Genomic DNA, 26,931 nt, shown 5'->3' with positions numbered 1-26,931 from the left:
TCCACTCTTATGTTTTTTTGTGTTTCACAGCATGTTTTACATGAAAAATTTGAGGGAACATTGACATGCACCTGCTTATGACAGGTGTGTACTGGCGAGCAATGATGATGTCATTCACACTGGTACTTGGTTGTCTTTCTGTCCAGACCAACGAAAAATAAGAAGGAACATTGCTTGAACTGCAAGTGAGCAAAAAAACTTCCTCATTGCCTTTGACCAATACTTATAAAAGTTTTCTCAATGCACTATTTATCTGGAAAAAGTACACTTAGTATCAAAAGGGATCACAATTTTCCACGACTATAGAGTCGCATGAGTAAGTGTACCTAATATTATGACCACGTCAAAGTCCATCCAGGCAGTAAACACAGTTAAAAATTAAAAGGCCGAGTCGGGCGAGGTCCTTTTTTTCCTTCAATTTCCTAGCAGAAAATATAAGCTGTTTATTTATTTACCGCTTGACTCGAAAGTGACGTCTATCAACAATGCTTCACTCCCTCTTTTATGTGCGCTGGTGTGGAATAATGAATATATTTACAATGTAATTCCGAAGTGCGTTTGCCTCCAGATAGTTGAGCTTCCCCTTCATGCACCTCTGTATTTTATTCAAAGCAGAAGCCTTCTATTATCCAGCCTATCACTACAGCCTGAGGAGAAACACCGGGGTAAAATAGTGACTTAATATTTCATATTGGTTGGATTATTCATCCGCACAAAGAAATACATTTCCCCCACTTCCTCCCCTAGTACGTTTGCGACGTCCCATTTTTAATGAGGACGCTGCAACGTTGAAACTTTTTAAAAATTCAAATATTTTCTTTCCATCTTTAAAGAGCTTATATCTAATGAACTAAGATTTAATTTGCCCTGGCTTAGCATCCATTTGCCATGCCGCTAATTAGCCATGCAGACCTCGACGAGGATGAAAACGAAGGGAGGCCAAAGCCCAAGTGGAACAAGAATTGGTTCCACTTTAAGTATTCATTGATTGGCTGGGCAGTATCCCTTTACACATACACACACACACAATTCTGAGGACTCATTTCCCATCACTCTGGCTCTGCTTCACCCCCCCCCCCCCCTCCCCACCCCTCTACGTCACCCCCCTTGTTACCCCAAGAGAACCAACGGCTATCTGCTAACGGGGCTTAACATTTGATCACGAGGTGTCAATATCAAACCGTGGGATTACACGCATCTGTCGTCAATGGCGTCACAGCGTTTTTTTACATGCGTTAAGGTTAACTCAGCCATTTAATGTGTGCCGTACCTCTGAGATAATCGCTCAAAAAAAAAAATATGAGAGCGAGAGAGAGAGAAATGGAGGACTTAAAAATGTCACGCAAACCTCAGCAGACCTGGGCTTCCACAATGATCACACGAGCCACTCGCAAGCTCTTGTTGCATTTTTGACAGCTTATGATTATGGAGGAGACCATTTCTGCTATTCTTCAAGGTATTGCATTGGCACATGTGTGATCAAGATTGTCTACTGCGTCACCAGAGATGCCATTATTGATCATAGCCGCTCATGGAAATTCTCTTAAGTGTTTATTAGGGGAGTGCTTAAGAGAATTCATTGGCAATCCTTTTATTGCAAGTCAAGGGACACTTTTTTTTGTTTGTTCTTCTTCTACTCAAAATTTGAACAAAATGACATTTATGAACTCGCTGGTTGTTACGATACAAACGCATGCCGGAGCGTCGACTCCGTGGTGGGGCCTTCTAAAAGCTTTGTAGAATGCTGTCTTTTTGTTAGATGAATGAAGTTATGGCGTTAATTTAAGTCAATCAAAGTTGCAACCAGATACCTCAAACGTTCTTTTGGAGGTAAAATAAAGTAAGCAGTGCTGCCAAAGTGGAAAGTTAGGATTTAAAGTACATGTTTTGCCAAGAAAAGATTAAAAAACAAAAGCTGCCAGAAAAATACAACAAAATTTGACTTAAAAAGAGCAATGAATTAGACTGTTTTGTTAAATTCCGCCACTAAAAATACTATAACCCCCAAAAATAATGGAAACATATCATAAAAACTTGAAATCTAAGCAAATATGGCAATGAAGCTTAAACTATTTGTTTGCTTTGTCGACTTTTTCATTGCCTTGTCTAGTAAAATGAGTATTATATTTCAAAACGTTCATCTAAAAATGATAACTGAGGGTCAAAAAACCCAGTAAAAACCTCCAATCCGATTTTCGGCGCCGCTTGTCCAGAGTAAAAACTGTATTTATTTTCCCGATATATAATACCATCCCAACTGTAACGGGGTGCAAGTGACAGCAAAGAAACCCCCCTACAATGTGGCGAGTGAAGAGCCGCTCTATTAGACACATGATCACATGATGTGGGATTAGTGGACTGGAGTCTTCAAAGCTGCTATTACAACTCCCGAGATGTGTTACAGGCCTCCCCGTCGTTCCCTGCAGGGGCGCGTGGCTCTTCCTCAGAGAATTACCTGACACCGGCGTGTCTGCGCGCTGGGAGACGAGCGGCGGCGTTCCGAGCGGAACGGCCGACATCAGTCGGATATGCTCGCGCCGTGCTGCGCTGAGCCAACAAGCTCGCGTTTAATCCCACGTGTGAGAGCTGCCACGGTGGCTTTGGCGGCCCCACATCACAGAAAAGGAGTTTAGGGTGCTCAGGCTAGAATGATGGGCGATAAAGTGGATTACAGATGGAAAAACGCCATCAGGATTCAATAGGGAGACAGATTCCAAGTGGTAATCGTGATACACTTTTAGGTAATCGCTCTTGTAGGAGCTCAGGTTCGGAGGGTATTAGGGGTGGAGAATCTTTTTTCATGTTTGTTATATGCCGGGAGTTTAATTCGGGGGGCTGACAACCACTTAAGAAGGCTTAAATGCTAGTAAAACTACTACACGAATTACCTTGACTCATGTGTTGAATTTATACAAGGTCGAGTCAGTTTTCCTTTTTTAAAATCCCTTTAAAGCACTGCCATCTTCTCAAATTCGCCAATCTTTTTAATGAGTTTCTTATTTGCTCATTGGCTGCCATTTAAATTGATTTAGAGGTTATTTAGGTGCCATTGATAGCCATTGATAGTCATTCTTGGATATCAGACTATGTATATATACATATATTCCCTCCTTTTGCTAAAATTGTGATTTCCTTTTCATGGTAAATCTATCTTTCCCCCATACACCCATACAACTGTATTTAAATTCTATCAATCTATTGTATGTGACACTAATACTGCTTGATATTGTAGGAATGGGACTACTAATAATCTGAATAAAATATAGAATATGGGAAAGAATAGAAAGAACAGAAGTATCTAGATTTGTTTGCCAATAAGAAAAGAAAATACTACAAATGAAAAACAAGAAGAGCATTTATATTATTTAGTGAATCGAAAGTGCAATGTTCAAAAGGTGTAAATTGAGGAAATATACATTAAAAAACATGCAGTTGTAATTGAAAACACCATGATTCTAGATGAAGAGCCACCTGAGCCTTTTGAGAGATTTTATGGTGGCTATCCATGCAAACATTTCATTGGAGTTTTATCACAGTGCTCGCCACAAAGAAGAAAAATGGAAAGTATAAAAGTGGAGGAGGGGGAAGAAGGGGTGGGGGGGTGATGGTGGAGAACAATCAAAATACAAAACATAATTTTCTGAAGGTAAAGAAGAGGTAGAGAAAAAAAAAGTGTCTGCATTCTGAACTCAAAGTTACCTTTTCCAAAGCTGAACGCTGGGAATTCGGACCTCCCAGCGCAAACATTAACGGACTGAAATGCAGCTCTGGATGTAACAAAGGAAACAATACCAGGGAAGAGAGCCAAGAAGGCAGAGCTGGCACGCCTGTTCCTGGGACCATGGGAATTTGGCTCCCAGAAATAATGGGGTTGAACAAGGCCCAGCACCACTGCTACTGTAGCTGGGAAAATGCGCCACCGCCAGCCAGGCTCCATCCAGGGAGACTTAAAACAGTAGAGAGAGGAGACGGAGGGTGGTGGCTTGGTAATAGGGGGACCAAAGAAATGAAATACACAGCGCAGGTTGCACCTCGCGCGCTGTGGGCTCAGATGACTCAAGTACTAATACAGAATGGGAGAGCCTGTCTTGTCTTTGTCCCCTATAAGTGACTGTAAATCAAAACCATTACCCTGCTCAGTGTTAACATGACGCACTGCAAAACCAAGCCGTCCAGACGTACATATAAAAGAGATAATAGACGACCGTAGGGGCGGGGCTTCCGCCGTGGTCAAGATGTAGGTAAACTATCCCACCATGTATGTAAAAGTATGATACGAGCAGCCTCTCCAGCCTAATTAGGACAATAAAGGGTTATGGGCTAATGTATGAGTGCCATGCCAAAGCTAATGAATGCCTGGTATACCTTGTTTCCTCCCAAGCGTCCTTGGACTGTCATCTCCAACCTTTTGATGTTGTATCTGATTATCCAGGCAGCGATTAATCATGATTAAGTACGCACTGAAAGTCTCCAAGAGCCAAAGAGTGGGAGGTAGGGGGGTTTGTGGAGGGGGGGTGTGGACGGTAGGAAAGTTGCCCAGGTCCGGGCCTTCGTTCTGGGCAAGGGAGTGTACCGCGTTTGCCAAGTGGACGCCGATAATGAGACGGCAAAGTAAAAATCATGGCGCTTTTTAAAGTGTCGTTAAAGGAAGAGAGTGCTTATCCAAGCCACGCTCGAGGCGTCCAAGCGTTGACGCCTCGGGCCCTTCTGTGGTCGCCGTGGATTTGGACGCCGTCTAGCCCACCCGGGGCCGCCGCTATCTGACTATTATTTTTTTGCATGTTACGTCGCCACGCTCTCCAAAAACATTGCGCCGCTTTGATACTAGTTGATGGAAACACAAATGGCTTGGAGCACAGTGAAGGTAGCCACCTATTGGCCTTCATGCATTTCTAATGTAACCAGCTCACAGAAGGCGACGGCTTCATTATACCGAGATGCTGAGTCTTTTTGCCAGGAGCTTGCCTTCTCAGCGAATAGATCACCCCTCGTGACCGCCGGGTTCTCTGATACCTGAAAAGCCCAGTCCGTTTGCCCGAGTGCCAAAATAATCAAGTCGAGGATCGCAAATGGCAGCTCGTGAAAGCATATTAACTATGGGAATAACCCGGTGTGACATGCCTCGCCCGCTCTGGTGATCAAACGAGGGTCCGGGAAAATAGTTTTTCCAGGTACAGTGCTGGCGATGACACCGACTCAATCATGGCTGCAATGTGAGTCTGAAGGAGGGGGTCTGAGGGGGTCGTTTCTTTGGCGGGATTGGGCTTGGCTACAATGAGTCTTTTTTTAAAATGCTTTTCAGTTAATGCGTTTAGCATTCGGGCCTGTGTAATGGCTTTCCCAGTGTAGTAGGGGCTGTTGCATGAAATGACATACCGGTGTAGACCAGAAGTCGGAAATGATTGCCACAATCAATAATATTACTATTTAAGTGGTCCACTTGGAGTTTAGGCAAATAATACTTCCCATTCTTACCACCCGGTTTTCTCCGCACAGTGAAAAGTACTTTAAGTAATAAGCTCCGAAGTGAGCGGTGGTTCTGGAAACCGCAGTTTTTTTTCGTCTCTTAACACGTTTGTGTTCACCAGACCTCCGATTGGATTTTACGCCGGCGATTTATAGTTTCCACCTTTGCGATTTCCTTAGTTGCTTTTCCATCGAATTTTTCTCGGAGACGTGGCAGTATTTCGAAGTCGAAATGATGGTAAATGATGTGTTCCGCATGTTGCGCAGGAAAACAAAACAACCCCCGATGACAAGGAATGCACCGCAACTTCACATCTGCCGTTGGAGTGGAAAACGTCCTGACCGCAGAGGCATAAATCAGTCCTCGCCTTGCACAATAGAGATGTACAGTATGTGGAAAAATAAAGAATGGGGGCAGAGTCGGTCGTGGAGAGCAACAGAGGAAATCGGCATATAATTGCTCGGTCATTTTGTGCCTCCTTCTTGCAAACACGCCAACTTTGAAATGCGGATCCGAAACCCGCGCACTTCCCTGAATCGCTGAAAACCCTCAGGACACACGCTGGCCTTTGCGGAGGTGGAAGCCAAATATGAGTGTGAGAAGATGAAGAAGCGTTCTGGCCTATCGTCTGTTCCTGCTAGGTGTCCGCTGCCAATAAATATTTCATTGTGGAACAAAACAAATAACTTAACGACATTCCTCGCCTTCTAGTTTAAGGAGCGTGGCGACCCGGTGGCCGATTTGTGCATGGCGGGAGTTGTGCACAGATAGACTGCCATCTGGTGGGACTAGAACACCAGGTCTTGTGAACCTTGTAAGAAAAGCAACTTTTCTTTAGGAACACTTTTTTCTTCACTCATTGATCTCAAATGACACTCTGTAGTCATTGATTTTCAGCATTGTCAGGTTTCCGGGGTGCTGGAGCCTATCCCGGTTGACTTTGGGCAAACCTGCCCTTAACCGGTCGCCAGGCAGTCATAGATAGAGACAACCACCAATCAAATCCTACCCTACCCAGTGATAGAACTACTGCACTATCTCTCCAAAATCAATTCCCAAGCAATAGTGTTGAGAAATCTGCAGTGAGGTTAATGGCTGTAAAGGCACTGACATCAGTCAGATTCACAAATTTAAGAACATAGCCAAGCCATTAAATTAGCCACTTGGCATTCAATCATTGGCTGCTTTTGATAGCTATCTTTCCCTGCCAACCCTTTCAGACTGGATGTCTAGCACTGTCCATGGCAATGAATATTCTATGAGTTTTGACAAGGATTTTGAAGATCTACCACAATTATTATTACATTTTATCAATTTGATCCTGTTTTGATTCATCCATACAACACTGTCATCAATTAGTACTCAATACCCCCTGAATTGACCAATCAAATTGACTCACCAAGGCCTTAAAGTCGTCAAAAGCTCGCAGTTGACAAAAATCAACAGCATAATCCACATAATTTTGGTAAAGAGAACCTGGTTGGCTTTATTGCTATACCTGAAAGCACCCAAAAGAGCCTTACTTTTTCGCTGGAGCAGAAAACATCACTCTGCCACCCCCTCGCTGACGTGGCACTCTTGTTGAGACGTGGTCGCCAGCCACTAACCATCTGGATCAGCCAAAAAAAAAGTGCAGCATTCATCAGTGAATGAAACACAGTTTGAAAAGCAGATCACTGCAAATGTTTCTGCTTGTTGCTCATCAGCGGCTTTTTAACAGCTGCTCCCTTAATATGACACGCTTGCCAGATTCAAACTTTCCTTGATAAGCCATTTTCGGGAACAAATGCTACACACAGGAAAATTTAACAGAAAGATGATGATCTGGATTGTCTTGTGTTTTGGTTTCACGATCTTTTGGACGATTCAATTATTTTTATCGCAAAAATGCCACAATTTCCACCACAGACTTCAGAAAAAAACTGGAACAACTCCATTAGGTAATTTTCCATTCAGTAACCTGATCTTACGACATTATCAGCAAAATAATCGACAACTAATACTAACTGGCAACCTATTTACGCTAACTTAAGAGCGTAGATCTTAATACTCTATTTTTTTGTGGTCATAGCCAATATTTTTGTCTTTTTGCCAAGTAAAACGCATGTGCAAAGGCTAAAAAAATTGAAAAATCACAACAGTTTGCAACTATTTTTTCAGGTCATTGCAAAACTCTTGATATCTCATCAAAAAAGACGAGATAAAACTAATGCAGAAATAAAATCAATCAAATCATCAAGTCTAAAAATCAGCCAAATACCAAATCTGATCGAACTACCCCAACATTACACGAAGGACCGTTAAAATAAGCACATTTTCTTTCTCCCCCGTATCGACACCATTTCTACCGCAGTGTTTAATTATGACATACTGTTGCTTTAACTACATTTACTTCAAAAACGCCACAGAAGTGTTAATTACTGTCGCGTTGGCTTTTTGTTGTCGCTCCTTCAAGAGGATAGGCAGGGCTAAATAGTTTGACCTCCGCCAAAGTCGCACTCGCGACATGAAAGCGCCACGTGAAATCCTGCTTGAAAGCGGATGCGATACAATAAGCACTTATTTTCTCCTTTTTCCTCCCGTGCCAATGCTGCAGGCTGTCTCTGCTTTGTTGCGTTTGTCAATCACCGTAATTTGGGCTCCATTTCCAAAAATAATTATCAGGTGAGTGGCAGCCCTTTGCCTGCAGTGCCAACTTGGTAGCGGCATGCCCAAGAGTATTAATTATGCCGCTCAAAATATGAAGTCTTTTAATAGAGAGCCTGACGTGACATCATTGTTTTGGAGTCTTTCAACCCCCCCCCCCCTTACAAACATGACAATCACACGTGTCCCTCTGGTCATCAGCGGCAGATGAGGGGGGGAATTGTCAGAGGAAGTTATTAACAGGCTGTGTACCGTGTGATAAAGTCACTCAGACTCTCGCCGGTACGCCGAGCGTGTTGACTCGCAAAAAAAAAAGAAATAAAAAGCGCGTCGACAACTCTGGGAAAAGGATGTAAACTTGCGAAAATAACGTCGTCGGTCTTCAAATGATGCACGATCTGCCGCTTTCATTTTCCTGCTACGTTGCTACATTGCTGCATTGGAGTTGCGCTTCCCATGCAGCAGCATCGATGCTCCTGTGAAGCCCCCTAAGAGGCGCCGACAGCTTCCAGGTCTCATTAACATCCAACAGCGGCTAATGCTGCCTCCCTATTACTGTCGGAGGAGCTGGAATTCAGTTGGAGATGAGCACAGCCCAAGGGGCTTAGGGTTGCCAGTTTAATTAGTGCCTGATAATTTCAATAATGAGTGACAATTCATTGGGGCTTTTTAGGTTGGCCCACTGTTTGAGTGCAAATCGATAATCCTCTGTTTCTTCACCCCGCCCTGCTCTCTGCAGCAGATAAAGGGCAAGCGTGCATTGCTTGCTGGTGTTGCTGGGGTGCAGTGGGGAGTAAGGTGGGGGGAGTGGTGGGGTTAGTTGGGGGGGTGGGGTTGGGGGAGCGTCAATCTCTTTGCTGGAATTAAATGAAAAGAATCAACTTAGAGCATGTCCCTTTGAAACCAAGAAAGGGAAGCCTAGGTGATTTCATTTGCTGTTATTGGATGAGCAGCGGGGTCTTTAGTTGCTGTTGTGGGGTCCAAAGTAAAAACAATTTGCCTTGGAGAGTGATACGCCATGACTGAGCTGTGGGGTTAAGAGCTCTGCTCTCTCTTCTCTGATACTGAGCTTCTCTGTGGATACGCCATAGACAAATCATTGGCTCGACCTATTCTATCTAACTACAAAAACCCATTTGGCTTTTCTAATAAAATGACCATTTAAAACTTTCAGTGCTATAGACGATGAAAGATGTCCAAATATTAATGAGAGCCACCAAAAAATTGTTAAAAAAAATAAATATATCAGAAAAACATGACCCTTTTTTGTTGATTTTCATGCTTAAATGTCCTACTTTTGTCCCTACATCTTAATATTTCAACAGTGTGATTTAGCTTATATATATTTATTATTATTTCCATTTGTTGGACTGATTTATTGATGTTTTTTTATGAATGATGAATGTATGTCTTGAGCATTGGAATGCAGTTCTACTCTAAGAAAATAGGTTCCAAGGGGGGGTTAGGACCCTTTACTGTCAGTCCCAATTCTATAAAAAAAACATATTGCCCACTACATGACAAAATATGTTGATTTGTTCAACTATTATTAAGTATTTTTTCCTGAAAACGTTGGTCAAATTCCAACATCCCGAGGGCGTCGACCTCTAGGGATTTGACTGTATTAGCGGCATGCAAATGTGCTTTAACGCGCAGTAAAAGTGTGTCATAAAAGATGATGAATAATAATTGTTGAGTGCCCCGCAGGCACGGAAAAAAAACAAACCACGTTTACCTGCTCAGTCGACAGAGGTGTCGAGAAGCGCCGGCGTTTTTCCACCAGGCGGTTGGTTGGGCATGCGAGGTGATAGCCAAGTGAAGTTTAAGCGCTTGTCACGTTCCCGCGCGATAATCACACCAGCTCACGTGCCGCGCTGTGGAAAAACAAAAGAATCAATTTCAGGTGTCGCCACATTTAAAAACACCAATTAAGCACATCACACTCTCTGCATATAACACCGGCGTCATTACAGCTGTGGAAAACGCCAGGTAGGATTGAGTTTTCACCGAATATATTGGTATGGAGGAATAACAGCATTCTGGCAAGAGGAATGTCGTACAAGACTTGGCGTGCACTTTTTATGTGATGAACGCGCCATTGTATGCCTTGACGTGTCGACTCAGCATCCTGCAGTTATGCTGACGAGGGCTACACGCATAATTACCGGCATGACATGGACATGACAAGCATTGGCCATATTTCCGCCATTGAAAAATTAATTACAGCACCCCAAGAAATGACAAAAGGAATATGGAAAGCAAGGATGTCAGACTCGGGTTGGTTAACGTCAACTCGATTTCATGTGAGCCGGACTATTGTAAATATAATATTTAGATTTTTTTTTTATAAATGGATTAAAAGAACTGGATTAAAAGCTTTAAATATTCAGGTTTTTTATACATCTATTTTAGCTTTTTTAAAATCTATTTTTATATTTTACAAAATGATTTTTGAACTAAAAACACAAAAAATGGATTAAAAAATGATAAATATTGACCTAAAAGGGGGAAAATAAGGAAATTAAATATACATCTATACCCTTCATTTTAATTTAATCCTAAAACAGAAAGTCAGCACTCATGATTGACTTTCCTGGGCCGCACAAAATGATGCTGCGGTCCAGATTCGGCCCCCGGACCACCACTTTGTAACCCATGATGTAAAGTATCTTCAACGACACTCGTCCTCATTAAGCTCACAGAGCAACAATTTCAGGCCCACAAATCCAACACACATCCCCACACATATTGCCGCCATCTTTCCTCTAATATAGAGCATATCAAGTCTATCGATTGTAGGTTACTTTGCCGGATATCTCCCCCCCCCCCCTACTCAAAACCCTTCCTTTCGTCCACCCTCCCTCCATCCCTCCCGCAAGACACACGGTTCAGTACTCCCCTCCGTGTTGGTCGGCGGCTGCCTTTTTAAATATTCATGACCAGGTTTCTCCCCTTTACGCTCCTGCAGCTGAATTTCTAATTGGGTCGTCAAAAGACGTGCAGCATGCCCTTAAGCGTGACCGTAGTGGCGGTCATCTCTAAAAAAAATAATAATAATAACAAGGGATGGCATGCAATTCAGCCACGGGGCTAATTAACGATTAGCATGTTGTGTTTACATGCTTTTTTTTCTTCGTTTTTTTTTTTTTTTTTTTTTTACCTGCAAGGCCAAGGGGGACGCTTGAACCCGGCGCTTAAATCACTCCTTCCCGTCTTTGAAGCTTCAAGAGCTGCCCGTCCACATCATAATGACTGGGAGGAGAGAGGGAAGCGCTGCTCCTGTGTAACAACATAATCATCAATTAAGGCAGAGGAAATGGCAAGAAGTGGGTATTTTAGCTCATTAAAAAGACCCAGAAGAAAAGGTGCGTGTGGTGGATTCCTATATATTTTGACTCCCCTCTGTCAATTGCCATCTTTTAGGCTGATTTTGTCTTTCATGACCAGCGAAAAGCCTGCAAATGTAATTCAGACACTCAGCGGCAGACGGTCCTAATAAGGGTTAAAATATGAATGACATTTTGCTCCCAGACAAGGTGGCATGGAAATTGGATTGCCGCTGATTTGCTGCCTATTGTCTACCACCTTCTCATGTCTGTGAATTATGCTGAATGCAATTTTTTTTTTGCTTAACTGCTCCGACGCCATTATGCCTCAAATTAGTGTCACCGGGTAAGAAGAACGTTGCCAGTTTTCATCGGAAACGAATGCGTTTGTTTTGGAAACTCCGCTAACATTATGAGTTTCGTACCATCTGGCATAAGGTGATGTTATTGAAATAAAAGCAGACGCTATAAATTGAATTAGCAACTAACAAGCTGTCACTTCCACGTTCTTTTTTTTTTTTTTAAAGCCACAACAAGCATGTATTTGGTCCAATAAATGACGTTTATTTGATATTTCAGGATTCCCGGTGGCTAATCAAGACCTGTGTGATACATAGTGACGGAAAAGCCACAACAAGGACGTACAGTATCTCGTCGTGTCTTCCGCGGCTTTGCAGACATTAAAAAGAATAGCAAATTCCTCCAACTTCTTTGAGGATGCGCTGCCTTTGAGAGAAGACTTCTTTTGAGCATATCCAAACGTTTTCATCTCGCTCATTTCCACCCCCCCCCTTCCCCTTCTTTCCAATCTGCTTTTGCAGCTGGAATGGGATGCGGAAGGGGACTCGACACAAACTATAACTGAAACTGTAGGGCTGTAAAAAGCAAATGGGACTCGTGCTTAAGGCCTCATTGAGGAAGAGCTGTGGTTCGGGCCTTGAAATTTGAAGCGTTTTTTGAGTGAGATTGTGGCAAAAGTAAGTCGTTTTGTAAATTGGAGGCTGTATACAATTATTGGAATGTCATTTTACAGTAAAAAATGTAATATAGAGCTTCTTTTTAGCCTTGAACTTTGGATTTATATTGATTTGGGTTGTTTTTTCAGTGCTGTAGTTTTTTCATACTATATGGGCTAGTTCATATGTGTCAAAGTGGCAGCCCGAGGGCCAAATCTGGTCCTCCGCATCATTTTGTGTGGGCCGGGAAAGTAAATCATGAGTGCTGACTTTCTGTTTTAGGATCAAATTAAAATGAAGAGTATAGATGTATATTAAATTTCCTGATTTTTCCACTTTTAAATCAATAATTGACATTTTTTAATCCATTTTTTCTGTTTTTAGTTCAAAAATCATTTTGTAAAATCTAATGAAAAGTGTTTGAATGTAACAAGAGAAGCCAAGTACAGTTGCAATAAACAATAAGTATAAAATATGTTAGTATAGGTCAAAAATAAACCATAACAAGTCGACATTGAGTGAGAATATCATCATATGTATGAGGTCTTCATTTCATCATTTAAAATGCAAATTTATAAATCGCTTTAGGCCGCCCTTAGGGAGGTCTCAAAATCTCACACACTCCTAAAAGCCTTAAAAGGAATCCTAATATATTGGAAACGAAGAAAATAGCTTGTCAAACACTAAAAACATTGAAATAACACAGTAAAAAAATAAAAATAAATAAGAGAGAAACCCCATCCTTTAGAATGGAAACTCAGTTCTTTCCTTAATTGCTGATTAATGAGATGTAAATATATTTCTACCACAAAGTTGGAGAATGATGCAGACGGCACAGAAAGCCGTAAATCTAAACATTTGAAAAGGAATTAGTAACGGGAGCCTCCCATTCTTGTTCCTTGAAAAATTCATGGCCTCGCATGTTCTATTTATGACGGCAACCGACTGTCATTCACTTTCGGCGAAGGAGCAGAAATTAAAAGTGACAGCGGGCTCATCAAGAATGAATGCCATTGTATTCTACCAGGAGCCCACGACAAGCCGGGGAAGAGTCGGGTAATCATAAATAGAAAAATAAAAACCACGCAGCCTTCCGCCAACGAGAGAGCTGAATGAAGGAATGAGGCCAAGCGGGCGTCACAAAAAAATGCAGAGCAAAGTAAAACTTTTTATCCCTCTCTCTCTCTCTCTCTCTCTCTTTTGGGTGAACCCGGACTATGCGAGGTTTAATGGCACAAAAGTGACTTTTGTTTTTGTGCAAGCTCAGATCTGTGCGTAATTGCCGGCCCGCCTGATTAAAAGAGAGAGGTTTAGATCGGCGCAGCTAAATGGTCAGGTTCCCATGTGAGACAAATAAATGAAATATTAGTTGATTACATATTTAAATCTCTCTCTCCCCAGGCTGTCTTTGTAGCCTCTTTTTTTCCCCTTCTTCTTCGGCTTGGTTTGCATTATAATGTTCACCAAACTGTTTTTCCTAACTAATGGTTGGAAACAGCGTGGTCGTGAGAGCGAGCGCCTCCCCCTCGCCACGCGTATGGGCGGAGATTTTCATCAGAAATTATTGGCACGCTGAGGGAAGGCCTCAGTCGTCAGGGAGGAACTTATCTTTGCGCATTTATAAAAAGTTGAATATTGCCCATTGAAAGTGCATCTGAGAGGTAATAAGTCAACCTCGTTTGGAAATCTGGTGCTCGGACGTTTGGTCGCCGGTCTTTTGGTTGATTCTAAGAGGGAGAGTGTAATATCTAAGAGAGAGAGTTTAATACCCAAGAGAGAGTTTAATATCTAAGAGAGAGAGTATAATATGTAAGTACTGTTTAATATCTAAGTACTGTTTAATATCTAAGTACTGTTTGATATTTAAGTATTGTTTAATATCTAAGTAGTGTTTAATATCTAAGTAGTGTTTAATATCTAAGTACTGTTTAATATCTAAGAGGGAGAGTTTAATATCTAAGTAGTGTTTAATATCTAAATACTGTTTAATATCTAAGAGGGAGAGTTTAATATCTAAGAGGGAGAGTTTAATATCTAAGAGGGACAGTTTAATATCTAAGTACTGTTAAATATCTAAGTACTGTTTATTATCTAAGTACTGTTTATTATCTAAGTACTGTTTAATATCTAAGTAGTGTTTAATATCTAAGTACATTTGACCGGCGACCAAAAGGAACCAAAAGACCAGCAACCAAATGTCCGGTCACGCCCCCTCATCACGGAAATGGGCGGAGATAATCATCAGAAATTACAGGCACGCAGAGGGAAGGCCTCAGTCATCAGGGATGAATTAATCTTCGCGCATTTACAAAAAGTTGAATATTGCCATCCTAGAGGCAATAAGTCAACCTCGTCAAAGTGGGGGCAACGTTTGAAAATCCATATCGCGTCCCCTTTTTTTTATCTGGCGGTGACGAGCTCTGTCTTTTAATAGCACTCATCGGAATATCAAGTGCAAGGTCGCGTTTGAAATTCCAAGCCCGCTTTGTGAGTTTATAATCCAAGACGTATCCGTCAAATCGCTGACGTCTCAAAACAAACAGAGGAGGAGCTGGAAGGGGCCCTCGGAATAATGGCAAAGGGCCGCCACCACCACCACCAGCACCACCAGCAACGCCGCCGCCGCCTCCCCACGCATCTCAGGTGTGTGATTAAAATCAATTAAATCACTCCTCCGGTGTCAACCGCCCGTCCCCCTCTACCGAATCTCCTGACAAATGAAGCGGCGCTTTAGGAAGACGGTCCTGTCGTGGCTGGGCTCATATTCACAAATGAGATTAAGATTGGGCTGCGCAGGGATTTCAAAGTCCTGTTTTCCATAACAGCATGAAACAGCCTGTGAAGCCCGTGTAGGCTACATTAAGTAGACTTGAAAGTGTCTGGAGCGCAGTTCACATCCTAGCCCACAGTCAGGGTAACTAGCTCAAGATAAAAAAAATATAATAAAGGGTCGATGGTGTGTCAGTGAATATGTGTGGCAAGTAAGGGGGGGAGTATTTACCTGTATGTACACAGCACCACTTTTCTGAGTGGAAGTTGCTGGAAAAATACTAAATAAATAATATAAAAGAAGGTCATTCCGTATTCCTGATGGACACTCAGGGCCTTGAATGACGGGAGTTTTGGTAGCTTTCACACACATTTGGCCTTAAACATTGTTAAATTATATAACAGAGTCTAGTATCTGTAGGATAACACTACAGGTTGCATTCTTTTGCTATGAAAAAAGAAAAAAGTACTAAGAACGTCCAAATATTGCTACAGCTTACTACAAAAATCTAATTTTGCTCTTAATGTCTGTAAATGACTGGATTGGATTGGATTGGATAACTTTATTCATCCCGTAATCGGGAAATTTCTTTGTTGCAATAGGAAGAGGGTGAGGATGCAGGAATAGAAAAAGGCATTATACACAAATGGGTACTTAATAGTAAGTTAATAAATAAATACATGAATAAATATATAAATAGGTAACTGTGTTGGTGAGATATATATATACATACACATACATATATATACAAGCACATCTACACTGTATCCGAAATTCGGGAGGTCCTAACCCACAGCCTTTTTTGAGTTAAAGCCATTCCATTACAAGTAGGTACCCCAAATCCTAAAATTACTCCCTAAAACTCTATAGTAGGACAAGACAATACTCTAAATTGCCACAAAACGCTATTTGCAACCAAGAAAATCCCTCAACATTCAAGAGTTTACCCCAGTAATGCAACATTTCTTCATGTATTCATTTATTAACTTACTCATTAACTATCTATTGATGTCTAAAATGTCTTTTTCTGTGTCTGTATTCTCACCCTCTTGCTACTGTGACAAAAAAAGAGGAAGAATAAAGTTATCCAATCCATTTTCCCTGTCATATTACAACTTTGAAATCACCAACACAACAACTACATCCACATTGCACCACTTTCCTGCAAAAAAACCCAAAGCTATAAATTGTTAAAAAGGCCTCAATCTATTTACGCCACAATATTACGGTTTGTCTGTTGCATCCATTAATGAGCCATTCATCTAATATTAATATCTATTAAATCATGTGTTTGGATTCAATACAGCCCTCACCGCAGACAAATTAAGCCATTTAGCCAGCATCAATGTAGAAATGGTTAGACGCCCTTTGTGTATCGTTCTCTACGGTCCAACGGACCACCCGTCTCCACTCGGCGGCTGCGTGAGACTACGGGCGAGGTGAGACTCCTTTATGAGCAGATCTGCTGATCCCATCTCCAGCGGGTCCGCCTGTCTAACCCCCCCTTTAGGAACATTAGGCAAAAGTGCTAAATCAAAGTGTGGAGTCAGCCCGCTGTGTGTTTAACATCCCCCTGCTCTTGTCGCCGATGACCAGGGGCGGACCGCCGTGTGTCCTTGCCCTATCCCCCCGTGTCCTATCACTCCTTTTGCGATCCTTTATGCGTCCGCGGGGCACGGCCACGCTTCCGGAGGCGAGCGGAGCTTGCATTCTCGACAAGAGACTGTTTATTTATTTATTTTTGTCCTTTTTTTTTTGTGCTTTTTTTTTTTTTTTTATTCATCAGATGTCCCAAATTGCTCCCCCTGCAGCAGTTGTTTTATTCATGGTGCCACGGGTCCCTTCTGTTTCATACCTAAATGTTCATATGTAGCTATCATGGCGGTCAACAGGCTCCCCAAGGAATTTGGTGGCAAGTCATCCAAAATCAAGGCAGATTTTACGGGGGGAACTTTAGTGAGTGTGCCGAAAATTCTGCTGTGCTGCATTTTAAAGATGCTGAACTCATTGGCGGCCTTAAAAATGGAGAGGGATGGTAAATTCATTTTGAATGTCCGTTTAAATGGATTGGACATCCAGTGGTAGTGAAACATGAGCGTTCAATGGAAATTCACTCACAGTCGAAATAGATTACATAGAAATTGAAATATGATTAGGGGTTTTTGTCAAAAAATTGCAACATTTCATGCAAAACCTTTCTTATATTAAATAATGTTAAATTTTGGCAAGAAAAATGCCATCAGTTATGAAAAACTACAATACAAAATCGATAAAAATGCTATCAGCAAAAAACAGAATACAAACTTCCATTTTTTTCCACTCAAAAACAATGTCGTTAGTGCTACAATATTCCAAGATAATGCAAAACATTCCAAGGAAATTGTACATTACATTAGGGGTGTACTTTCACATAATCTAACCATTAACTATCATTATTGTTGGTCCAACTACCGTATTTTCCGGACTATAAATCTCACTTTTTTGGGGAATGAGCCCGCGACTTATATACGGACTGGTAACTTTTATTTCTTTCACACACATCCGCACACACTGTTGTTGTTTATCTACAAAACCCGAAACCAGTTCCATCATGCACTTTATCAATCGACATGAGTCTGAATGAATTTTTTAACCAATCAATACAACCAACGCTACCTCTACCGAAACTTTCTCCGTACTTTATCATAAATTTCAACAGTTTTACGTGGAAACCGTGAACAGCTCTTTTCCAAAAGTGCAGAAAAACTTATGTAGGACGCTGACCTGTATTCGGTTTTGAAGAGCAAAGGAAACGTCTACTTTTTTTAACGGTGCAGCTCTTGTGGGAACACAATAACAGACAGTATGTTTATTTGCAGTGAAACTACACAGCACAAAGAAAAAGCGCAGCCACACCGGGGGGATTTTCCCACTCACTGGAGGAGGGGGTACAACCAATATTCCCAAAACCCAATGCCAGGACGATAGACTTTTATTATATCTTTTTTTTGTTTTGTTACTGCATTATGAAGGATGATCCAATCAAGCGTGGTTTGTCTTTCATCAGCCTGTCGCGGTAAAGAGAGACTTTCAAAATAATCCCTGAAGTCGCCTAGGATGTTTTTTGGTTTTGTTATTTTATTTTAAGAAGCAGCGAGAGGGCACCAAAACACAATGACAATTACACTCCGATATTCTTTTGTTATGCTCCTCTTCCCCTATTTTTCGGAATTGCATGTTATTATTCCGCCGCTCGACGGGTCATATTTTGTCAAATAAAATGGCGAATTGCTTCCCGGTCGGTACGCCAGCTCAAGTGATACATGTAAGTAGAATTAAATTACTCTATAGCGTATTACAGCCTCGCCGGGATTTGTGGCCCCGTTCCTCCTCGTTTTTAATAAGTGCTTATTTCCCCAGAGGGCCTAGTTGGGCACCGGGGGGTCAACAATGTCCAAGAGGGCAAAGCTTGTTCACCACATTCCCGAGCCCTTTAATTGCCGCAGGTTATGTGTGCTATTATCTTCCTCTTTCTCTTTCATTACGGAAGGTGCGAAGGTTCGGATTGACCCGTCCTCTCCATTTGGAGAGCGCTCGGCCGTGTTTAGCGCACTTCAATTAAGTGCGCCCAGATGAGATTTGTCTAATTAATTATTCCGCTTCTTGTTGGAGTGCCACGGACGGCCCCGGCAACACACGCCCTCTTGAATATCTAAATTTGCTGTTTAAAAAGCCGCCTGGCCTTATTTTTTTTTGATAGGATGGTGTTACAACTGTAACTGCAATATATTTCTTTCTTTTGGGGAGGTGGAGGGCCCGGCGCTCCCGGGAGTGTTTGCTCTGACTCAAACATAATAACCCACGGCGCTGTCTGTCTGACTTTCAGCCACTCTCATTCCCGCTCGCAGCTGATGCCGTAACCCCGGACCCTTCCCTGCAGGCTGTGCTGACGGCGGGCTCCGAGCGACCCACACACACACACACACATCGACACACACACACACACTCAGGAACCTGTAATGCATTCATTTGCATTTACTCTGACTCATACACAAGCCAGTCAAGTGAGAGCACTAACCGGCATACATGTAGATTTTGATTCTATCTCACCCGACTCGCCTCTTCTACTTGTAATTAGTTTTAAATTAAGGGCTGTGGGAGATGGTGGGAGTATAAAAGGGGGGGTTTGGTGGTCTCGCTTTATGTGCTGATGAGCAGAAACAACAAAAAAGTTGTAAAGTTGCATCTGGAGACCCGTTCAATGGTGGAAATTGTTTGGTGTGCCCATCAAGAGTCGTATAGTGGGTTTATTTAGGAGCGTAGAGTTGTTTTTCCCTTAAAAGTTTATTAGTTTCTGTCCAATTTCAAAACAAAGCAAATGATTTTGCCATCACATGCAATGTGTTGACTCAAAAACAGGACATTTTGCCCTGAAATCCATTATTGCACAAAGAGCTGCCAATTGGCAGACAATATACTGTTAAATAGTAGCTAAGAATGCAACAAAAATGTTAACTCTGCTCATTTAATGGTCTAATTTGGTACAAGGATGCAAAATGCGGCTACTCTGGACAAGTGATTGTCCAAAAATACCATCATTTGCCAGAAAAAGTGTAAGGGACTGCAAAACCAAAATATTGAAACTATAAACTAAAAAATCCGATGGATCAAATATAAATTGATTAACCAAAATATTAACGAGTGCGCCCTCCTCATCTAGTCGGCTGTTGAAGGATCCACAATCTACACAAGTACCATTTGTGTCTAAAACAGTCTGAAGCCATAAAGCTTAAAAAGACAAATCTACTACAATTCTGTCAAACCCCATGGTTATCCCATAATTATTCTAATGCTCTAATGGCATCAAGAATCAGCCTTCATCAGATATAAAGTCCTCTGAGTGCTGATTGAAAATGGCTAACAAGTGGCATCTTACAGTCTGAAAATGAGTTATTACACAAATATTGCTATTAAATAAATGTGCCTGCTACATAAATATCAACATTCTCCAAACATCCTTCCCTCACCCCCGCTATAAAAGGCTGGTGGTCTAACTTTATAATCCACACTTCCATTAATAAACAATCAATGAACTCTTATGACTTTGGGTCACATTTTGGTCGAGTCAAAGCCTCACAAACACCCAATAGGAGTTCAATACAGGCCAGTATTTGGCAGGCAGATCCCTCTGGCTGTTGTTATCTGTCATGGAAATTAACCAGAGCAGGCTGCTACATGTGATCATGTGATCAGATAATAGCGTATTTGTCCTTAGGCATGATGAAGCCAGCATGAGCCTCATTATCCATACATCTATTTTCTATAGGGCTTGTCATCATTAGGAAAAGAGGGGGAGCTGGAGCACATCCCATCCAAATTTGGGCAGAAAAGTGGGTTCGAAGTTAAGTATTAATCGCATGTTTTTACCTAAGTGAATCCTATTGTCTGATAGGCCAGATCAAAACAAAGCCTTGTGGACCCTAGAAAGTCCTGATGAGGGGATTGGCTTACTTTTACCTGAGCTGGAAAAGTCTTCTCTTCAATAGAAAAAGAAAAGGAAAGCGAATGAGTGATCAATATAAATGCAGGTGTTTGGAGGATTGATCAGTAATAGTCCCTTGGAATGGAGGTGGGTTGCTTTGCTTGGTGGTTAGGGAAAAAAGAAGAGGAGAAATCACAGGAAAGAAAGTGAAAAGTTAAGTAGGACACTGTCAGGCATTCCCTGGATACGAATGTTGGAAAAACGGTGGTGCACAAATGAAAAAGAACAGAGCAGAGCTGGTTGGGGAATTCAAAAAGGAATAATTAAAAACTCAAATCGGCTTCTTAACTGTGAGAAAAGAGCAAGCCAATGGTTTTTTTTCTCTTCTTTTTCCAAGCCACCAACAAGAATACACGGGGACGATAACTGCCTCAGCCGTAGGCTATTAAAATATTAACCACCGTTGTCCGAGCTGGGACTTTCCGAGCGGTACTGAGCGCTATCCTCCCCGGATGCCGGGCCTGAGAGAAAGGCTCTGCTCCAGCTCGCTGCCCTGTGGGAGGCTCGGGCTTCCACGAGGAAGTGTTTTAATGTTTCTCAGATGCTCGAGAGAGAGAGAGAGAGAAAGAGAGAATAAGAGAGAGAGAGAGCTTTGACAAGGCAACTATCCTGGGTGTGATTTAAAGGTGTGCACACAGGGAGGCAGGTAGTGCAGCTCAGGGCCTGTTAAGACACCCGCGATCTTTCCAAAGGAGAGGGAACTTTTTTTTTTTTCCTTCCTGGGAATTCCCGGGTGGCCCAACTGAACTCGGTCCCTTAAGTTTGAATCGTTTTTATGATATGAAACAGGAGCAGGAATTGTGCTGCTGCAAGACACTGCTCCCCCCCAACAAAACATACAGAGAGTAAAACACATGCGTACTCTAGCAGAAGAAAGAGTTGGATAAATGAAAATGATTTGGATTCGGGGAAGGAGGACTTTTGTTTGGATTTAAAGTGGAATCTTTAGCAGTTGATGTTTGAGAAATGATGGATGAGGAGTAGTACGACCCAATTAGGAGCCCTGAATTTTGGGCGTTTTGCAAATCGTGAGCTGAATTGTGTTTAGAACAAATGTTTGACTTTCCACTAAGCTTTTTTATCACATATTCTCTTGCTCTTCCTTTTCTAACAACAAGGCTAGTTTGGCAAAAAACATCTTCAAAACGCACTCTTACTTAACGTAGTTTCCTGCTATTTCCACATACATAAAACTGAGAATATGACATACTTAAGGCATACTTAAAAGTCTTAAATTTTCTCCAAAATAGACAAGGCCGCCTTATAATCCAGTGAGCTTTATATATTGAAAGAAAATTAAAATGTATCATTCATTGTGGGTGCGCCTTATAATGCAGTGCGCCTTATATACGTGAAAATACGGTATAAATTAAAAATGGACATTGAACTCAAAACTTTTCAACCAATTTGATCTTACAAAACAGCAAAATCAGGTTTAAAATTTCAAGCATATTGTAGCACAGTACTAAGACAACTACAAAATGCTATAACCTCCCCCCACCACTTGATGTCTCTCTCAAAGCTAAACGGAATAGAACCCTAATTAATGTCACTGATAAGCCGAGTTGAAGCCACGCATTTGCTCACTCAATTGCCTGCTGTGTCAGTTAAATAAAAAGAAAAAAAGCCATGTACTACAAGAACCTCTTCTACAGGATCCTAATGTATATAAGCAGTTAGTTAACGTGAGGAGAACCCTCTTAGTTAAAAAGAGGGAGCTTTTTTTATGGAGTCTCACAGATAAGAGCAATTATTTCTGCGAGTGCTCTGCTTGCTGCCAAATGTGAGCTGGCAAGCCATGAAAAAAGATGGGCGCCGCCTTTGATTCGCCAGACAAAATACATGAGTGTATTTTTAGACACTTTAAAAAGAGTGCCATCTTTGTTTCAGGTACGGAACGTTAACGGAATGTACGTTCAAGACATGGGGGGGGGGGGGGGGGGGGGGGGGACAGCGGTGAACCCTCATTTATCGAAGGGATGCGTACCAGATGTACGATACAAGAACATATATCTATTTTATAAATAAATATTGTAAAGTTTTCTTTAAAAAACTGAGCAAAACAGATACTCTTGATTCAACGCCATCTCATGGCACCATGGTGTTAAATGTTGAACTAAGGGGAGGAGCTTAATTTTGACAGTAGGTTTGTTCAATACAACCAAGTGCTTTGTCGCCATCCCATTGCATCAAAATACAATTATAATTATTTTTTGCCAAGGGAGTTAACTGCATATGGATTTTTTTGCGATTCCTGCCAAAAATATTATATCGTTGGGGTATTTTCAGTACTTTTATCAATGTTTTGTTGCACAAAAAAATAATCCGATTAAAAAAGTGCAACACTAATATGAGATTTACATGTAACGTGTAAATATCAATGCATAAACCTAGTGGATCCAGATGTCCAACCCATTTCACCTGGGAGTTTGGCACTATTTAAAAAGAATTGGACGTGGGTAGCACTGAAACATGGTAATTAATTCCCTGTCCCTGCGCAGCAAAAATAGAATGGACGTCAGAAAACTCAAGTGGGACATGCCTTGTATAAAGTTCCCTGAGATTACACAATAGCTAGCAGGCCATCATTCCATCCGACTAGTTCTAAAGTCACTTCAAGTTCGACTACTGGTCCAGGTCGTGTCTTTTTCTCCCGGTCAAAGTCTTTGACGGTCATTACCCCCCGCATGACGTCCCCATCTTTTGTCTCCCCGGAATGAGGAGCCCAGGCCTTGGTTGCTTGGCAGATGGGACAAATGAAGAAGGCAGGGATTGGTTAATCCCTAATCTGCTGTCTCTTGGCCGCTCTGGACCACGGAAAAGAGAGGGAGGTAGGGAGGGTAAGGAGGGAGGGATGAAGGAGAGGAAGAGGGCGATGGAGCCAGCTAGATGGAGCCAGCTGTCAGATGGAGAGTCTTTCATGGTCCTGCGCACACAACAGCTGCACAGGGCCCGCCTGCGCGGCTCTGCATTATTAAGCATCTTTTTAGTTGGTTCCAGATGCAGAGCTAGCTGTGTTTACCCAGGCTTTGTGCTCTGGCAGCCCCCCACCACCACCACCACCACCACCACCACCACTACCTCCTTCTTCCCTCCTTCCCTCACCGCTCCACACCTCCACTTCCGATCCGTCCCCCGCTTCCTTGTCGGTGTGGTCAGAGTGCCTCGGCTTAAGTATGTAATGTAGCGGCAAATGCCCTTGACACCCGCAGGTCGTATTAACACCTTAATTGTTCGCCTCATTGCTTTGCTTTCCGTTGACACGATCCAATCGCTTAAGCACGTGTGGGCTTGGATAACTTTTCTTTCTTTGGCAGGAGAAAATTTAGGAGGAACTTTCAAGATCGAACACTAACATTTTGTGGCCTGGTGATTGAAATGTCACATTTCTGACTCGGGAGTTGTCGGATTGACGCAGATAAGAATAATTTGGGGTCCTGAAGACTGAACATGTGTCTTTTTCTGATGGATGATATGACCTATTGTGTATTCTTTTATTGGGACAAAGGCAGTGTTAATACTTCTCGTCCTACAGGATCATTTTATAGGATTAAATTAAACGGCATGGCGTTTGTCATCCTGGGTTTGCAAAGGAACAAAACAGCCGGGTTTGCGACGGGCTTTAGGCAATTGGCAAGGATGAAGCTTTTTTACTACGGAGCACTCATTTGAAACCGTAATCCATGGCCTCTTCCCATTTTGGCGAGATTACTATAATTTACTTGGCACTGATGTTAGGCTTTCCTCCCTCAAATTTTTTGATTCAAAATGCTGCCATTGGCTTATTAGTGTCTTGATTTGATTGTTTTTACCTTATGTTATGATCTCTTAACATATGCAAACTCAGACTGATACTTTTCCATGTTTGGATTCAATTGCAATTGTTACAGATACATTGCAGTACATTGGCTTTCTAAGTGTGTCGAAGTGGAGGAAAAATCTAAATATATCTAAAATGGTCCAGCTCATGTGAAATCAAGTAGATGTTAACGCGGCCCGCTAACCAACCCGAGTCTGACACCCCTAGTTTAAAGACTTACATATTTTCTCCACTGACTTTGGTAGCAAAACCTCCATAAAAAAAGTTGACCCGAATTTTAAAGTGTTGCTGTAATTCACTATTCCATGACAAGGTCAATTCTGTTGATGAGAAAAAGGAAAAATGTAATTGAAGCCTAATTAAGGTGTTGCAAGCGTGTAATGACACTGTTTAAAATTGACATCCACCGCTGTGGGTGAGGATATGCAAACATCCTAGCGCTTTCAACCAAACATACACACCCACAAATACACACAAACATGCACAGATGCAGAGTCTCTACCCATATTCACTTATTGACGCCACAACCTGGTACCAAAGTGAGCTTTGAGGAGGCTAATCTACGCCTGGGTGCTGTCTCTTGTCAAGTTCAAGAGGGTTAACAAATCTTTACCTCCACGACAACCCTCCTCTTCCCCCCCTTTTCATGTCCACATTTGTTCGCTCTATGTCCAAAAATCTACAGAGGCCCGTCCCGGCCCAGTTGGGATTGCTCGAGCTGAAGAGCTGGAGGCTTTTCAGTGGCTGGCATCTGTTGTTCCCCTTCCCAGAGCTGCTGGCAGTCAGTTAATGGCCATGCTTGGGACGCCGAGAGCGGAGGGAGGGGTACGTGTATGTGTGTGTGTAGGGGCGGCCATGCTGGGAAGAGGTTGTGGTGGGGTGTAGGGGGGGGAGGACAGTAGCTGATTTCCCCATAGCCGCCGCGCCGATTCCCGGCACGCCACCGGCAGCTGCAGACGAGCCACCGGCGGCGAGGAACATCGGGGCCTAATGCGGCGCTTCTTCGGAGAGTTGGGGGCGGGCAGATGTTCGCCGGCGTCATAACTCTACACTGTCAAGCTTGTCCTCTGATTTGAAGCGGTGTTGGGCAATTTTTATGTATTTGCAGCTAAACGGTGACATGATTAAAATGACATTTGGAGCCTGGCTGCTTATTGCGAATACAATTAGAGAAGGGGAACTCAAGCTTCCCCCCGCAAGGCACGTTTTAACTTATAAATCTCAGCATCGTCAACAAGTTAGCTACGATTCCAGAGATCTGACTGACGTGTACTGATGGGGAGTACAAATACTTTGCTACTACGAGTAGATTTTGGAGGATTCTATTCATAAGCGAATGGAAAAAAAAATCGGACAAATTTCTACTGACTTTCTACTTAGAATTGGAACAGATGCACTAAAAAGTTCATCAAAGTATGCTTAGGTATATTTTTACCTCTGTAGATGATGACCCAAATTAAAAAGAAGATAGTTCCTATTTGCTAAAGTTGGAAATGTGATGTTAAAAGTGTACTAAACTAAAAAAGATGCAGATTTTTATCTTGCTTATACTGATAGAATAGAAGATGCAAGATGTAGCAGTTCCCTCTTTTCGGGATATGCAATAATTAATTTAAAGATGGAAAGTATTTGTAGTGCAGAAATTTTTTTTTCCAATAGATAAAATTACGAAATGTGATAATTTTACTCCACCACCTCCTAAAGGACACAACAACTACTTCACCACCAGCTTTCAGGTATCTTAAACATCTTTCGGAGTCAATGACAGTCCATCATACAAATACTGAAACTTCCCTTCAAACTCAATGCAAATTTGCCACACCAAAGAGAATATTCCCCAAAAAAACCTTCCCTGTACATAAAATGAGCTTCCAAACATAAGGCATAGAAAAACCTGCAACTTTTGACTACAAATAGAGTAAATCCACAGGTCTCAAAACTTTTTATGCCTACAAATCCTATCAAGTTCGCTAACATACACCTTAACCTTCCAGCCAAAGCCTATTCCTCCATGCAGACTGTCAAATTTTTCATTTTAAATACTTCTTTCACTCTTTCTGACCCATGTTCCCTCACAAAAGATGACAAGATGCTCTAATATACCAGAAAACTACCTAAGAAAAAGCCTAAATCGCACCCAATAATCACAAATATGAACATATATTCTCTCAACTGGTAGTATATGTCTTTAAATACATAGTGTGAATTGTTTTGCCAACTCTGGCCAATGCTACGCCGGGTGTTCCGGATGATACACACTATTTCAGGCTCTATTGGCATCTGCATAATAGCGAGGGATTTTTTTTTTTTTTGTTCATGCGCTACAGTTTAATCAGCATGGCACGACTCTAGAGAGCGAAGCTGGATACGTTATCAACCGAGGAGGAAGTTCAAATGAAGCCGGATAAATAAATGAAGGCCTTGA

General features: G+C 42.0%; 1 long non-coding RNA gene across 1 annotated transcript in view; it reads right to left on the bottom strand.

Moving 5' to 3' along the window:
• The window catches only part of LOC144205532 (uncharacterized), a 52,779-nt gene that overhangs the window by 21,230 nt on the left and 4,618 nt on the right, over positions 1 to 26,931 (bottom strand). The window contains exons 2-3 of the long non-coding RNA XR_013328118.1: positions 11,274 to 11,392; positions 9,849 to 9,987 (exon numbers count right to left, since the gene is read on the bottom strand). This is a non-coding gene — a long non-coding RNA (uncharacterized LOC144205532). The remainder of the gene's footprint in view (positions 1 to 9,848; positions 9,988 to 11,273; positions 11,393 to 26,931) is intronic.

The sequence above is a fragment of the Stigmatopora nigra genome, chromosome 12 (genome assembly GCF_051989575.1).
Source record: "Stigmatopora nigra isolate UIUO_SnigA chromosome 12, RoL_Snig_1.1, whole genome shotgun sequence".
Classification (NCBI taxonomy): domain Eukaryota; kingdom Metazoa; phylum Chordata; class Actinopteri; order Syngnathiformes; family Syngnathidae; genus Stigmatopora; species Stigmatopora nigra.
This window is presented reverse-complemented; position numbering and strand designations above follow the sequence as displayed.